Source organism: Bos indicus x Bos taurus, chromosome 3 (assembly GCF_003369695.1).
Source record: "Bos indicus x Bos taurus breed Angus x Brahman F1 hybrid chromosome 3, Bos_hybrid_MaternalHap_v2.0, whole genome shotgun sequence".
Lineage (NCBI taxonomy): Eukaryota > Metazoa > Chordata > Mammalia > Artiodactyla > Bovidae > Bos > Bos indicus x Bos taurus.
This window is the reverse complement of record NC_040078.1, coordinates 949,365-964,723: the sequence shown is the minus strand read 5'-3', so window position 1 is coordinate 964,723 and position 15,359 is coordinate 949,365. Positions and strand designations below refer to the sequence as shown.

Sequence of the window (15,359 nt, the reverse complement as noted above, 5' to 3'; positions counted from 1 at the left end):
TTCAGCTTTAGCATCATTCCTTCCAAAGAAATCCCAGGGCTGATCTCCTTCAGAATGGACTGGTTGGATCTCCTTGCAGTTCAAGGGACTCTCAAGAGTCTTCTCCAGCACCACAGTTCAAAAGCATCAATTCTTTGGCGCTCAGCCTTCTTCACAGTCCAACTCTCACATCCATACATGACCACAGGAAAAACCATAGTCTTGACTAGATGAACCTCTGTTGGCAAAGTAATGTCTCTGCTTTTGAATATGCCATCTAGGTTGGTCATAACTTTCCTTCCAAGGAGTAAGCGTCTTTTAATTTCATGGCTTCAGTCACCATCTGCAGTGATTTTGGAGCCCCCCCAAAAAAATCTGACACTGTTTCCCCATCTATTTCCCATGAAGTGATGGGACCGGATGCCATGATCTTCGTTTTCTGAATGTTGAGCTTTAAGCCAACTTTTTCACTCTCCACTTTCACTTTCATCAAGAGGCTTTTGAGTTCCTCTTCACTTTCTGCCATAAGGGTGGTGTCATCTGCATATTTGAGGTTATTGATATTTCTCCTGGCAATCTTGATTCCAGCTTGTGTTTCTTCCAGTCCAGCGTTTCTCATGATGTACTCTGCATATAAGTTACATAAGCAGAGTGACAATATACAGCCTTGACGTATTCCTTTTCCTATTTGGAACCAGTCTGTTGTTCCATGTCCAGTTCTATCTGTTGCTTCCTGACCTGCATAGAGATTTCTCAAGAGGCAGGTCAGATGGTCTGGTATTCCCATCTCTTTCAGACTTTTCCACAGTTTATTGTGATCCACACAGTCAAAGGCTTTGGCATAGTCAATAAAGCAGAAATAGATGTTTTTCTGGAACTCTCTTGCTTTTTCCATGATCCAGCAGATGTTGGCAATTTGGTCTCTGGTTCCTCTGCTTTTTCTAAAACCAGCTTGAACATCAGGAAGTTCACGGTTCACATATTGCTGAAGCCTGGCTTGGAGAATTTTGAGCATTACTTTACTAGCATGTGAGATGAGTGCAATTGTGCGGTAGTTTGAGCATTCTTTGGCATTGCCTTTCTTTGGGATTGGAATGAAAACTGACCTTTTCCAGTCCTGTGGCCACTGCTGAGTTTTCCCAATTTGCTGGCATATTGAGTGCAGCACTTTCACAGCATCATCTTTCAGCATTTGAAATAGCTCAACTGGAATTCCATCACCTCCACTAGTTTTGTTCGTAGTGATGCTTTCTAAGGCCCACTTGACTTCACACTTTTCATCTTTATTTTGATATAATTTTAGACTTACAGAAAAGTAGTGAAAGAATGCAAAGAATACCGTCTACTGTTCAACCAGGTACCTCAAATGTTCATATTTTATTACATTTTCTTAATCCTTGTATGTATATCTTTCAACTATGTAAAAACAGCAGAAATGTTGGTACTTTATCCTTTAATACTGTGGAGGGTGGGCGGTGCCACCTTTATCCTTAAATACTTTAATGTGTATTTCCTAAAGACTACAAGACCCTGAGGAAGGCATGGCAACCCACTCCAGTATTCCTGCCTGGAGAAGCCCATGGACAGAGGAGCCTGGTGGGCTACCGTCCTTAGGGTCACAGCACAACTGAAGTGCCTTAGCAGGCATGCGTGAAGGCCAGTGGTTAGGACTAGGCACTTTCACTGCATTTTCACGGTACCTGCCCTATTTCTCCACTGTAAAGGAACTACTTTTCCCCTCTGGTTAATACCTATCTTGTGGAGGAATGCTTCACAACTATGTAAATATTGTTTCTCTGCAAATCTTCACTCACTGTGTTATCTTTTTATGAAGATAGAAGAAAAATAATACATTTTAGCAAGATTTTCATCAAAATGGTTATGCTGTCAAAAAATAACCTCAAGAAACTGAAACTGGCAACCATATGACAAATATGATTATGTAGCTGCTGCTGCTAAGTTGCTTCAGTCGTGTCTGACTCTGTGCGACCCCATAGATGGCAGCCCACCAGGCTCCTCCATCCCTGGGATTCTCCAGGCAAGAACACTGGAGTGGGTTGCCATTTCCTTCTCCAATGCATGAAAGTGAAAAGTGAAAGTGAAGTCACTCAGTCGTGTCCGACTCTTCGAGACCCCATGGACTGTAGCCCACCAGGCTCCTCCGTCCATGGGATTTTCCAGGCAAAAGTACTGGAGTGGGGTGCCAGTGCCTTCTCCAATGATTATGTAGAATTCCTTACTATTAATTATTTCAAAGAAATTATATATGTACAATTCTTAGTTTTTAAAAATATCCTTTATGTATCTAAAGTCAATTTGTAGGTTAAAAAATATAAAAATAATTTGGTTTTTTAGTAGTATTGTTGCTTTTGAAAGATTTAGAGGAGTTTTTCTACTTTTTGTCCAGTGTTGGGGGCAGAATGAACGAAACAAAAATTGTTTGAGAAAATATTCAAAAAATGCCTCTCCTTTTCTTCATTTTTCTGTGTTTCTTCACATCTCTGCCAAGAAGCCCACTTTTACCTTATTGCCCAACTTAAAAATATGCAGTGTTGCCCATTTGCTCACAGGATGAGGTGCCAGCTTCTCAGCTTACCCTTTCAACTTTATTATTATTTTGCAGTCCTTTTACTTATTTCTGGTTGCACCGGATCTTCGTTGTCGTGCAAGGGCTTTCTCAGTTGTGGTGAGCCGGGGCTCCTCTGCAGCTGTGGCGCTCAGGCCTCTCACTGCTGCGGCTTGTTGCAGCGCTCAGGCTCTGGAGTCGGGCTCAGTACTTGTGGAACCCCGTCTTCGTTGCTCCAAGGCATGTGGAATCTTCCCGGACCAGTAATCGAACCTGTGTCCCCTGCGTTGGCGAGCAGGTTCTTTTCCACTGTGCTTCCAGGGAAGTCCCCCCTTTCAGCTATAACATTGTCTTCTACTCTGGCCAAACTAATCTACACAATCCGTTTTGAAACAGTGTCTCATGCTTTTCTGTCTCTGCAAAGTGCTTTTCCTATCTGTCTTGATTCTTCTCAACATTCTAGATAAAATTCTAGTATATTTTCCCTAAAATACTCCCTGACCTCTTCATTTCTCAAACTTCAACTTTAATTAACTACATGTAGTCTATTTGCTACTTTAGGGAGATGCTTTATAGGAACTTTTCTAGGGACGATAAGGTGGTATAAACAGGAAATAAAATACAGATCAGGCAGCCTGTAAGCCTTGTTTGGAGGGCTGTTCTGTGTCCTCCCTTATGCTCTGACTCTGCATGCTGTATGCGTCTAATATTTGCTGTATACATTCTTGTGTGTTTGTATATGTGCATAGTATTTAATGAGACTGCATCCCCGCAGAACCTAGCACTTATTTGCTATAATAAGTCAGTTCTTTAATTGATGTTACTGTCTTTGTTTTATTTTAACAAAGCCTGAATCTCAACAGGAAAGAGGGCACATATTTTCATTCTTGTCTTGTATTTTACTTCTTTCCAAGGGTAAGCATTTACACTTGAACTCTTTGGGGAGTTGTAAATTTGTACTAATTAATCTGAACTGTTTTGCCAGATTTTTCTAAGAGCCAGAGAGTTTGAGTGGAATTAGATTTCCATTTTAGGGCAACTTGGTTTCTTTCTTCTCTTTTTCAAGGGTACTTATACGTTTCATTAACCAAAGCTTCACATTATAGGAATCCTAAAAATGCAACCTGTCTGCTTACTCCTTAAATGTTCCTGAGAACTTTGTGACCACCAGGAACTGTCTCCGGTGTTGGGTACACACAGGGCAAAGAAGATGAGGTTCTTTCTTTCAGAGTCTTGAGTCATAGTAAAGTTCAGGACAATTGCAGGACTAAGTATCAAAAAGCTTTGGCTTCTCACTTGAAAATGCAGCTTCAGTAGACTGCAGTTGTAGAGGGGCATGCAAGAAATATTGAGTAGTGGGGGGCAAGAGGTGGTCAGATCAGGGAGATTTTTCCTGAAGTCCTGTTTAGGTGGAGTCAGGATTCTGTAGGATTTCAGAGGTGGCCTCATTCCCAACGGTGCCCAGAAATGTGCCAGCTGCATGGCATGTTGAAGGAAGCAAGAGCAAGCTAATACCAGCCCACCAGCAATCGCCCTCACCAAATATAAAGCAGGAGAAGGAGGATGTCGCTTTGAAAAGCTTGGAAGCAAATAAGGGAGCTTTTAAACTGGGTTTTAAATTAAAAACTAGCATGGACAAATTTGCATTTAATTCAGAACCTGCCCAAAGAATCACCAGGTAAGATCAGCTCTTTCAATACATACCTGTGGCCCTATAAAGGTTGAATATTTCCTCCCTCATTTAATTCATTTCCCCCTGTGTGGTTAAAATGTGGTTGGTCTGCTTAGATAACGAACTTATGGTTGCCAGGGAAGGGATAGTTAGGGACTTTGGGAAGGTCATGTACACACCGCTGTGTTTAAAATGGATTGCCAGCAAGGACGTATTGTATAGCGCGTGGAACTCTGCTCAGTGTTAGGTGCCAGCCTGGATAGGAGGGGAGTTTGGGGAGAATGGATACATGTATATGTGTGGCTGAGTCCCTTCACTATCCACCTGAAACTACCACAACATTGTTAATTGGGTGTGCCCCAACATTTAAAAAATCGGGCACACCCAACATTTTAAAAAAATGTTTAAAGTTTACAAAAACAAACAAACAAAAATGTGGTTAGTCTGTTTGTCCAGCTTCAGGTTGCTATGGTAGTAGACCCTGGTTTTATACACTTAAACCTGAATTTCTCAAAAACCAAGCAGATAAGCGTTGTTTCAAGCTCTCATCAGTAGACTTCTAGGGGATTTCAGGAACAGTACTTTAGAATTTCCAAATGTTTGATGTACATTTTGTTTGATTCTGAAATGTGTATGTACGTGTGTGTGTATATATATATGTGTGTGTGTGTGTGTGTGTGTGTGTGTGTGTGTGGGCTTCCCTGGTGGTGCTAGGGCTTCCTAGGTGGACTTAGTGATAAAGAACCTGCCTGCCAGTACAGGAAACATAAGAGACCTGGGTTCAATCCCTGGTTCAGGAAGATCCCCTGGAGGAGGGTGTGGCAACCCACTCCAGTATTCTTGCCTGGAGAACCCCATGGACAGAGGAGCCTGACTGGCTACCAGCCATAGGGTCGCAAAGAGTCAGATATGACTGAAGCAACTTAGCACACATGTATATATACACACACACATACACACATATATGTGTGTATATATAAAGATTATAAAGTAATTATTTTATTTATTTATTTGGCTGTTCTGCGTCTTAGTTGCAGCATGTGGGATCTAGTCCCCTGACCAGGGATCAATCCCGGCCCCCTGCATTGGGAGCGCAAAATCTTAGCCATTGGACCACCAGGGAAGCCCTCTAAAGTATATTTTTAACAATTAAAATAATAATAAGGAATAGCATGCCGGACATTAAATTATATACATAATTTGGGGACTTTGGATACTGCCACCATGTTAACTCCTGCAGCGAGTGCATTCTTCAGAATAAAGCAGGATTTTGTAATTTCTATGTGTACATTTAAACTTGTGAGTGTGCATTTAACAGTGCAGTAGAGCACTGCCACATCTTTTGAAAGCTTCAGATCCACACATGTACACTAATATGTATTTTACAGGTCAACTTGCTTCGGCCTACATTCAATTAAATGCCAGGCAAGGCTTGGCTCATCTGCTTCAGCATAGTCTTTTTTATTATAGTATCGTAAGTAGAGTCCAACATCTCATTGGTGTGTTGGATGGTGGTTACAAGTTTAGAATCACCCGTGTGTGTGTTAGTTGCTCAGTCGTATCTGACTCTTTGTGACCCTATGGACTGTAGCCCACCAGGCTCCTCTGTCCATGGAATTCTCCAGGCAAGTGTACTGAAGTGGGTTGTCATTTTCTTCTCCAGGGGATCTTCCCAACCCATGGGTTGAACCTGGGTCTCCTGCATTGCAGGCAGCTTCTTTACCATCTGAACCATAGCCACCAGGGAAGCCCCTGAGGGCATTTTAAAAATCGTGATGCCTAGGCCACAAATATACTAATTAAATCAAAATCCCTGGGAGTAGGGGCAGGACATAGGCACCAGTATTTTTTAAATAGACTGTATTTTTCACAGAAAAATGGGGAGGTTGTATAACCATATACCGGGCTTCCCAGGGGGTGCAATGGTAAATAATCCGCCTGCCAGGGCAGGAGGTATGGGTTTGATCCCTGAGTTGGCAAGATCCCTGAAGTAGGAAATGACAGCCCACTCCAGTATTTTTACCTGGAAAATTCCATAGACAGAAGAGCCTGGCAGGCAACAGCACATGGGGTCGCAAAGAGTCAGACAAAACTGAGCACGTAGCCACGTACCCATATTCCTTGTGCTTTCCACACGTGCATAGCCTTCCTCATTATCAACATCCCCACCAGGGTGGCACACTTATTACAATGGGTGAACCTGCATCGACACATCATAATCAGTCAAAGTCCATCGTTTGCATTCTTGGTATTGTACATTCTGTGGGTTTGGATAAATGTATAATGACATATATCCATTGGTACAATATCAGACAGTGTTGTTTCAATAGACATCACTATTTTTCAAAGCTCTCTAGGTGATTCCAAAATATAAACAAGGTTTGGAACCATTGTGTTGTGTTCTACTTCTGGAACTTATTTATTATAGTAAGTTTTGAGTACTTCTTGTCTGACTTGTGTATGAAAACTACCCCTATCTTCATTGTGTATGGGGTTCCCTGTAAAATTTTTGTTTGAGTAATATTAGGACTTTGTTAAAGGTTGATAAATAGCATAGTGAACAGAGCTAGGCTTTGGATTGGAGGGTTCTGCAACTGCTGAATAAGTCACTTGGGCAAGTTTTTTGCCTCTCTGAGCTTCCATCCAACAAATAATAGTCAACAGTGATGTTGGAAAATAATAAATGTACCAGAGTTTGATAATGTTTAACCCATAGTGAGCACTGAAGTGGTGGTTTGCTGTTGCTCTTTTTCTTTTTGTCTTATTTTGGAGACAAGGAATATCCTCCTTGCAATCAACTATAGGCACATACTTTTGTTTTGCTGTTTTTATAATATTTTGTATTAGCCTTTTTTGGCTTAGATGACATTTTGGATCAAATATCTTCTAATATACTGTAGGCCTTCTAATAATATAAATTTGAGAGTTTGGAAATATAGATTTACAGTACAGTGGCCTTTTGCTTGGTCTTTTGCCATTTCAGCACTTGGGAAATACAGAGCATGTGAGAGTGTTATTCTGTTATCCATGGATATGCCTCCGGAGCTTACAACATGTTTTTTATGCTGAACATTTAGTCCACTATACTCCGTCAGAAGTAAAATGATCTGATTTCTTCCCCAAAGTGTCTTATTTTCACTTGCTTGCTAAAAACTGAGATATGTTTTGACAATCTTGGACAAATATTTGGACACAGAAGATACAGTTCAGGTTGTGGCGTTTGTGTTGACTGCTTGATTGGAGACTTTGGACTTTGGTGGAAACTGCTCTGTCTCTAAGCCATTCTGGGTACATCCCCGCAGCCGGGCCAGGTGCCTCTGCCACTGTACTATAGATGTTTGTTCATTTGTCTCCACGTGACTGTCAGTCCACTCAGGGCAGAAGCCGAGTCCCAGCATGGTTTGAAAGAATAATGGTTGATTGAAAGAAGGAAAGCCGTAGCAAGGAAAGAAAGATGAACAGTGCATACATAGAGGAGGGCAAGCAAGAAATGCCAGTGCTTTAAGGAATCAAGTGATCAGTGCAATGACTGGTCTGATTCAGGACCTTTTGAATCTCTCATTTGAGAAACAGAAAGGTCTTTGTTGGTGCAAAAAGGTTAAGGGTAGAGATGTGGCCAGTTCACCATCAATCGTGAGTGGAAGGAATCAACTCTGAGGGGAATCTGGTGATCCTGTGTGTTAGTGATAGCACATAACTTTTTTTTTTTTTTTTTAATTGAACATTTCAGAAGATGAATTGCCTTTGGGATTTTCTCGTCTAAATAGGAAGGTGACTCTTGGAGGAAAGCTGTGTATCTAAGCTTCCTCTAAGACGATGTCAGCCTCCAAACTTAACCCTGAGTAATCTCTGCAGTTTTGTCTTGGGCATTATGCTGAAGCCATTGTTTGTGAAGCAAGTATAATTTTTTATGGCTGAGCTCAAATGAGTCGAGTTTGGTCTCTGATTCATTTCTTTAATCCATTCATTTCCCCCTCACCATTCAGACAGTCAGCACACTGACGGGCAGGCGTGGCTTGGTAAACAGAGGAGGACCAGCTCCTGGCGGGCAGCTGGCCCCTGTGGAGGATGAGGGTGCCTTGAGGGGAAAGGCAGGATGTGAAACGGCACAGGTGAGGCCTGTGGGGCAGGCATGGGGAGGAAGTCACTTTTGTTTAGATTGTGGCCTGAATTATAACTGCATGTTCCTGACGAATAGCTTAATTTATTAATACTTATGGCTCCTTGAATAGAGTATATTTTTGTAGCCTCTCCTTACCTTGTGCCACCAAGCTGAGGCAGAGCCAGAACAGCCGTGATGCATGGCAGAAGGCCGCCCTCGTTGGCCGCAGACTGGCCTCTGACTTGGCACCGGCCTTGTTTCTGCCGACACACACGGCCCGTTGACTCCCTTCATCCGCCCAGGGAGTCACAGCCACACTGGGAGAGCAGCGTGAGCTGGATGCTTTCACTGGAGCATTTGGGAATTAAATAAGTAATCTCTAAATACCTACTGATACCTTCCTTTCTCTCTTTAAAGATAAACAGTTTTTATTATGAGAAATAAAATATATACAAAAGAAAGAGTGTGTGTGTGTGTGTGTGTGTGTGCACACGCACGTGAGCGCATGCATGTGGATACACTTTTCAGAGTGCACATTAAAAACGAGCTCCCATGGGGACTTCCCTGGTGGTCCAGTGGTTAAGAGCGTCCCCTACAGGGGGTATGGGTTCAATCCCTGGGTAAGGAAATAATATCCCACATGCCTTGCACAGACCGTGTGGCCCAAACAAACAAACCCCAGCTCCCATGCCCTCACTACCTAGCCTAAGAAATTAAACACAACCAGTAGTGTGGGCTGCACACATCCTGCCCTGGCCACCCTGTTACAGTCAGGACTGCTAGTCTTGATTTTGTGTTCAGTGTTCTCTCTCGTCCCTCTCTTTTACTGTGTTTTAATAAGTCATATTTATGCTTGTGCTAGGATATATTACAATATCAGACTCTCACCGTAGACCAACAGCAGACAAGAAATAAGCCAGAAAGCTGTTAGATTGCTTGATTGTACTCTTTTAAAGAGGAAAATATACTGGTAACATCTAAGCGCTTAAAAAAAATGTCGAAACAAAAGCCTTTCAATTTCAAGGAAAACTTTAACAGCGTTTGGTAAAAGGGTAAGGTTTTTACAAACCAGGGTACGACCCATGGACCCAGCATTAACAAGACAAGGAATTGCTTCAACAATAACAGTGAAAACATTGTTATTTTAAACCAGGCAATTAGTTCGTAGTAATGCTACTCCAGTGCATTTAAAATGATTTTGTGGTATCAGAGTTTACTGGTGTTAAAGGGCATATTGACATGTTAGTTGGGAGACATGATTGACATTGTATTACTTCAATCATTTGAAATAGATCATATCAGGAGTAGCTCTTTGGGCAAACATTCTTGAATTTGCTTTTCTTCTTTGTGGTTGTGATGGATGTTGTTTGTATTCTGTATTTGTACCCCCTTTCCCCCTAAACTGCTCAGGTTTCCGTCCAAAATGGAAGAATATCAAGTTTTGGGTATTGTATTGGACTACTGTAGAAATGACCCTTAGCAAGTTGATTTCACAACTTTGTGATTATTTGTCAAATGATTTTGCAGGTGTTTTCAATTTGAAAATATATTTTGAAGATCATTATCACCCCACTGCTGAGTGGAGTGATAATGATCTTCAAAATATATTTTCAAATTGAAAATTTGAGTGGCAACATAGTTCATTTACAGGGCTTCCCTGGTGGCTCAGTGGTAAAGAATCTGCCTGCAATGCAGGAGACCCCGGTTCAATCCCTGTGTTGGGAAGATCCCCTGGAGGAGGGAATGGCAACCAGCTCCAGTATTCTTGCCTGGAGAATTTCATGGACAGAGGAGCCATGACTGAAGTGACTAAGCAGCAGCAGCAGTTTATTTAGAAATTTATTTCCTAGAGCACATCAGAACAGCTCTGGTTTCCATTCTGAAGTTTATCTGTAAGTTAATATGTAACTCAGAATACAAAGTTGGCCAGTTGTAAAAACATGTGCATATTACTTAATCTTTTTATTTCATTTCTATGTTTTTATTCCTGAGGCAAGGTTTTTCCAGGAATCAGCAGGAGACCTTTCCCCCTAGCAATGAGTTTTTAAACCACAATTTTAATACTTTTCACAATGATTTTTGTCACTATTCCATAATCGTAAATCTGAAGCCTAAAAAATACCTATGTAATGTCTTATTCAGACTGGGAGTCCAGTCTACAGTGACATGGGATGACGTGGATTAGAACAATAGTTTCTCTACATCTCAGTGTTCTTTATATTTGCATTCTTTAGCCATTTTAACTAGCCCCTTAAAACTCTCTTCTATGAATAATTTTACTATGTACTTCCATAATACTCCTAGTCACTTTAAAAAAAAAAAAAAGGCTGACAAAGCAAACCATTTCCAATTGTTTAAGAATCCAGTGAATTCATCCCTGGCTTGGGCTACATGGAATGTAGTCTGAGAAGGAGATCTATGTTTTCCTTTCTCTTCCCCCACACAGGAGAAACTTTCTAAGGGGTTCCTCACAGCTGATCAGAAACTGCTGTAAGCACTTCGGGATTCTTTGATGTGCATGTTACCACACGCAGTGTAAATCTCTGCTGAAACTTCTCCCTGAGATCAGCTGTGCAGAGTACCTTACTCCTAGCAGTTCTCTCGGCTGATGGCCCTTCTTCGTTCTCATGCATGACGACTTCCCATCTCCTCATCCGCGCTGTTCTCTGTCCTGGGGCTCACCACGGGCAGAGGCAGAGGCACGGCCAGGCGGTGGGGTGACTACTCAGCATGTTTGGGGGAAAGTGCAGGAGATGAGATGAAGTCTGAGAGGTGGTTGGGGCTCGCTTACCCTGGGCTCTATGAGCCACTGTGAGTGCTCAGACCTGATCCTGGTTGATGTGGGGAATCCTTGGAGCGTTTTGTGTAGAGTGATAAGATCAGAGAGGCCAAGATCTCTCTGACCTGTGTATTGGCTGCAGTTAAGTGGCTGAGGGTGGAAGAGAGAACCAGCTTAGGAAGTCACAGAAATAACCCAAGTGAAAGATGATGGTGGAATGGACCAAGATGGTAGCACTGGAAGAGCATGCAGAGCTCCACTTCTAGATATATTTTTAGTGGAGACACATGTTTTGTGATGGCTTAGAGGTAAATTGTGAGAAAGAAAGGTGTCCAGAGTTTTGACCTCAGCCACTGGAAGGCTGGAGTTGTCACTTATTAAAGTGGAGGGCAGATTTGGAAGTGGGAATCATCTTTACATTGTTAAATTTAAGATGCCAGTTAGATTCAAGTGACATTGTTGGGTAAACACTTGCATATGTATGTTTGTGTGTGTGTGTGTACACGGGAGTCATCGGCATTTAGGAGATATTTAAAGCCCTGAAACTAGATGAGGTCACCAAGAGAATGACTAGATAAGAGGTCAGAGGGGTGAGGGACTTCGTTGGTGGTCCAGTGGTTAAGAATCCACCTTTTAGCGCAGGGGACACGGGGTCGACCCCTGGACGGAACTATGAATCCACATGTCGCAGGGCAACTAAGCCCATGTCCTGCAGCTCCTGAGCTCATGTGCTCTCTAGCCTGAGCTCCACAATAACAGAAGCCCCCTTGGGCTGCAACAGAGACCCAGTGCAGCCAAAATTTAAAAAGATTTTTAAGAGTTCAGAGGGATGATCTGGGGCCATCTAGCATATAGAGGTCAGGGGACTAGAAAAGGAGGAGCTGATGAGAGAATCAAAAGGGATGAGATACTAATACCAAATTGGGGGGGGGGGGGGAATTGTTCCAAGGAGGGAGTGATCAATTGTATCTAATGTAGTTCAGTCAATAAGATGAGATTGAGAATTAACTGTCAGTTTAGCCACATGGAAGTCATTGGATTTCTTAACAAGAACCGTTTTAGTGGAGTGCTGGGGATGAAAGTCTGAACAGGGTTTATTCAAGAGAAAATGGGAGGAGGGAGATGGGCACAGTGACTGTGGACAGTTATTTTAAGATTTGTAGATTAGAAGAGGGCAAAGAGATCTTACCTGGGGGGCAATGCAGGGTCAAGATTTTTTTCCGCTAAAGTATATAGTATATATAGAATAATAAATACTATATAAATGTATGTAGTTCTATGGCTGATGACAGTAACTCAGTAGAGAATGAAAAACTCAGGAGAAAAAGCGAGAGTTGCTAGATCAGTGTCTCTAAGGTGACTGAGAGATGAGACGCAGCGCACAGTGGAGAGGGGCACACACATTTCCTGCAGAGGAAGGACAGGCCACAGATGCAGGCGGAGGGAGGGTAGGATATGGTTGGGGACACGGAGAGCTTCTCTTCCGATTCTGTTTTCTCACGGAAACAGGCAGCACGGTCATTAGCTGAGCAGAAGCAGCGGGGGCGGTCCCCGGTTGAGGTTAAAGAGAAGGCATAAAGTAGTCATTTAGGAAAGTGGATCCTTGACGGAGAGGGGATGTGGGAGGATTGCTCGGCACCATTAAGAGTCCTGTTTGACGTTAATGGTCATGGGTTTAAGGGGAAGCCCAGTCAGTGGGATTGTGTGCTTTTCTCCATCTGTGATCAGCTGCCCTGGTAGAGATGCAGAATGGATGAGACTGTAAAAGGGTTGCAGGACTGATGGATTCTGGGTTTTAATGTGGCTGAAGGGTTCAATAAAATCAGGGTTTTGGAGGAAATGTTCTGGAAAGATCAGAGGTAGAGAGCCTGAAATAAGATTGTGGAGGGGGCACAGGTATTGATGATAGGATCTGGGGCAGCAGTTCTCAACCAGGAGCAACTTACCCCTGAATAGGGGAAATCTGTGGTTGTCTGAAGACATTGTTGGTTGTCACAACTGGAAGGGGAGAAGATACTTCAGACACCTGGTGGAGGTCAGGGATGCTGCTAAACATCCATGCACAGGAGAGCCTCCACAACAAAGACTAATCTGGCCTGACCGTCAGTAGTGCCATGGCGGAGAAGCCCCATCTAGGCTATGCTTATGGGAATTAGTAGCTGGGATAAGCCTGAGGACAAGATTATTGGAAAAAAGAAGATAAAGAGACCAGGGTTTGGGGAGTTTCTTCCTATGACTAACAGAATCTCTAAGAATTACAAAAGGAGTAAGAGAGAGTCAGGGATAAGAGGAGGTTAACTAGCTATGTATGAAGTTATTTTATTTTTCTGCAACTAGCTGACTGGCTGGAGTTGGAATTGATTTTCCTGACTCTAAAAACTACATGTCCAAATTAGCCAGAGTGATGATATGTTGTTGTTTTTAAAAGCCATTTGTTTTTTAACCAGTTTTGACATAATTGTCTGTCTTGAACAGATTGTCTAAAAACTCATTTAGGGATTTGGTTGGTCTTTTGGTCAAAATTACATGACTGTAAACTTGGGCCCTTGGCCTAGTTCCATCTTTAAATAACTTCTCAGGGTTAACAGTTCTTGCAGCTGGACCTTGTAGCAGGGATCTTGTTTGAGAAAATCGTTGAGAAACTTAATTTATTGATTTTACAGACTGTGACTTGCCTTGCAGTGCTCCTCACAGTGGAGAAAACTAGTCACAATCACAGAGTAAATAAGGGTCACAAACCAGTGCTGCTTCCTGGAGTAAGTCAGATTGTCGTCTTGTGCTTTGTCCTTCATTCTGAGCTCAAGTGCCCTGGGGCTGCTTTTCTGCCTACCCACAATAGCACGGGGTGTCTTTTGTTTGCTTCTTGCTTAAAAGAAGGTCTTGTTTTGAGGTTTGGACCACGAATAATAATCTGTTGTTCTCTATAATAATAATCCACCCTCTTTAGCAGAAAAAAATCTACTTGATTCAGTGTGGCTATCAGTTTATTTAGAAGAATGGCCAAAAGTGTCCATTGTGTCCTGAGAATAAACATTTGGAAGATAGTTGGGGAGAATGGGGGAGTACTGCTGCTCTCCTTGGCCTGGAGTCATAAAGACCTCAGGAAGAAAAAATTCTGAAAATGACCATCAGTCCCGCGTGACAATACCCTTCCTTATTCTACTCATCTATTACATTCTAAGAATAATTGGAACACTGTAGATAGGGATTCTCTCCCAAATATTTCTTTAAAAAATATCTTATTTTGAAAATGGGTGTTTTTCATCTTTTCTGTATTAACTCTGTTTCCACTTTTAGGCCAAATTAGTTTCTTTCTAATCTTCATTTAGTCCATGAAAGAGTTTCTTTTGAGGTGAAGATTATTTTATCTTAGCAACAGTCCTTAATAATTCCTGCAGTTGCCTCTGATTGTAGATCTTGAAATGATAAGACATTTTAATTACTACTTTCCGGGCTTAGGCTAACTGAAAAATGCAATGAGGAGAGGAATATGTGACTCAATGTGGTTAGTTATTTCTTGAGTACACATGTTATCTGACACACTGAAATTCAATGGTAGGGAAGATTTCATTAATGAACACAAGATATGTTACGCTTTTTTTCCCCTTAAATACAGGAAAAGAGTGTGTTACATAATGAACATGGCTTTAAAATAAAGTGATCTCTTACCTAGAACAGTTTAAATTGGTTTAAATATGGAAGATGAGAAAAGATCAACCTGATATAAATTGAAATGTAGGAGGTGAATGTAAGAACCATTTAAAGAGTTAAAAATATGGCCTCCACATCATTAAAAATAGCATCAGAGAAGCATGATGAGATGTCCTTCAGTAGATGAACTGAGAAACTTAAGTACAAAGGATATTGTTCAGCAATAAAATGAAGTGGTCTGTCATGCCATGAAATGATATGAAGGAAGCTTAAATGAGAAAAGTCAATCTGAAAAGGCTACATTAACTATATGATTCTAGCTATAGAATATTCTGGATGTTGGTGATACACTAATGCAAAGTGTTAACAATAGAGAAAACTGGAACTTGGGGGAAGCAAGAGGGAATATATGGAACTCCCTTTTTTTTTTTTTTTTTTTTTTTGGCTGAAGCTCAGAGTCTTAACGTCTGGACCACCAGGGAAGTCCCAGGAACTACCTACTTTCTGTAAACCTCAAACTGCTCTGAAAATTAAAGTCTGTTAATTCAAAAGAAAACTTAAATATTAGGTGGAACTGAACTAGTAAAAATGTCTTCTTACTAAAAAACAA

At 41.7% G+C, this 15,359-nt stretch overlaps 1 protein-coding gene across 1 annotated transcript in view; it reads left to right on the top strand.

The window, feature by feature from the left end:
* MPZL1 (myelin protein zero like 1) overlaps positions 1 to 15,359 on the top strand; it is an 81,843-nt gene that overhangs the window by 39,849 nt on the left and 26,635 nt on the right. The window lies entirely within an intron of this gene.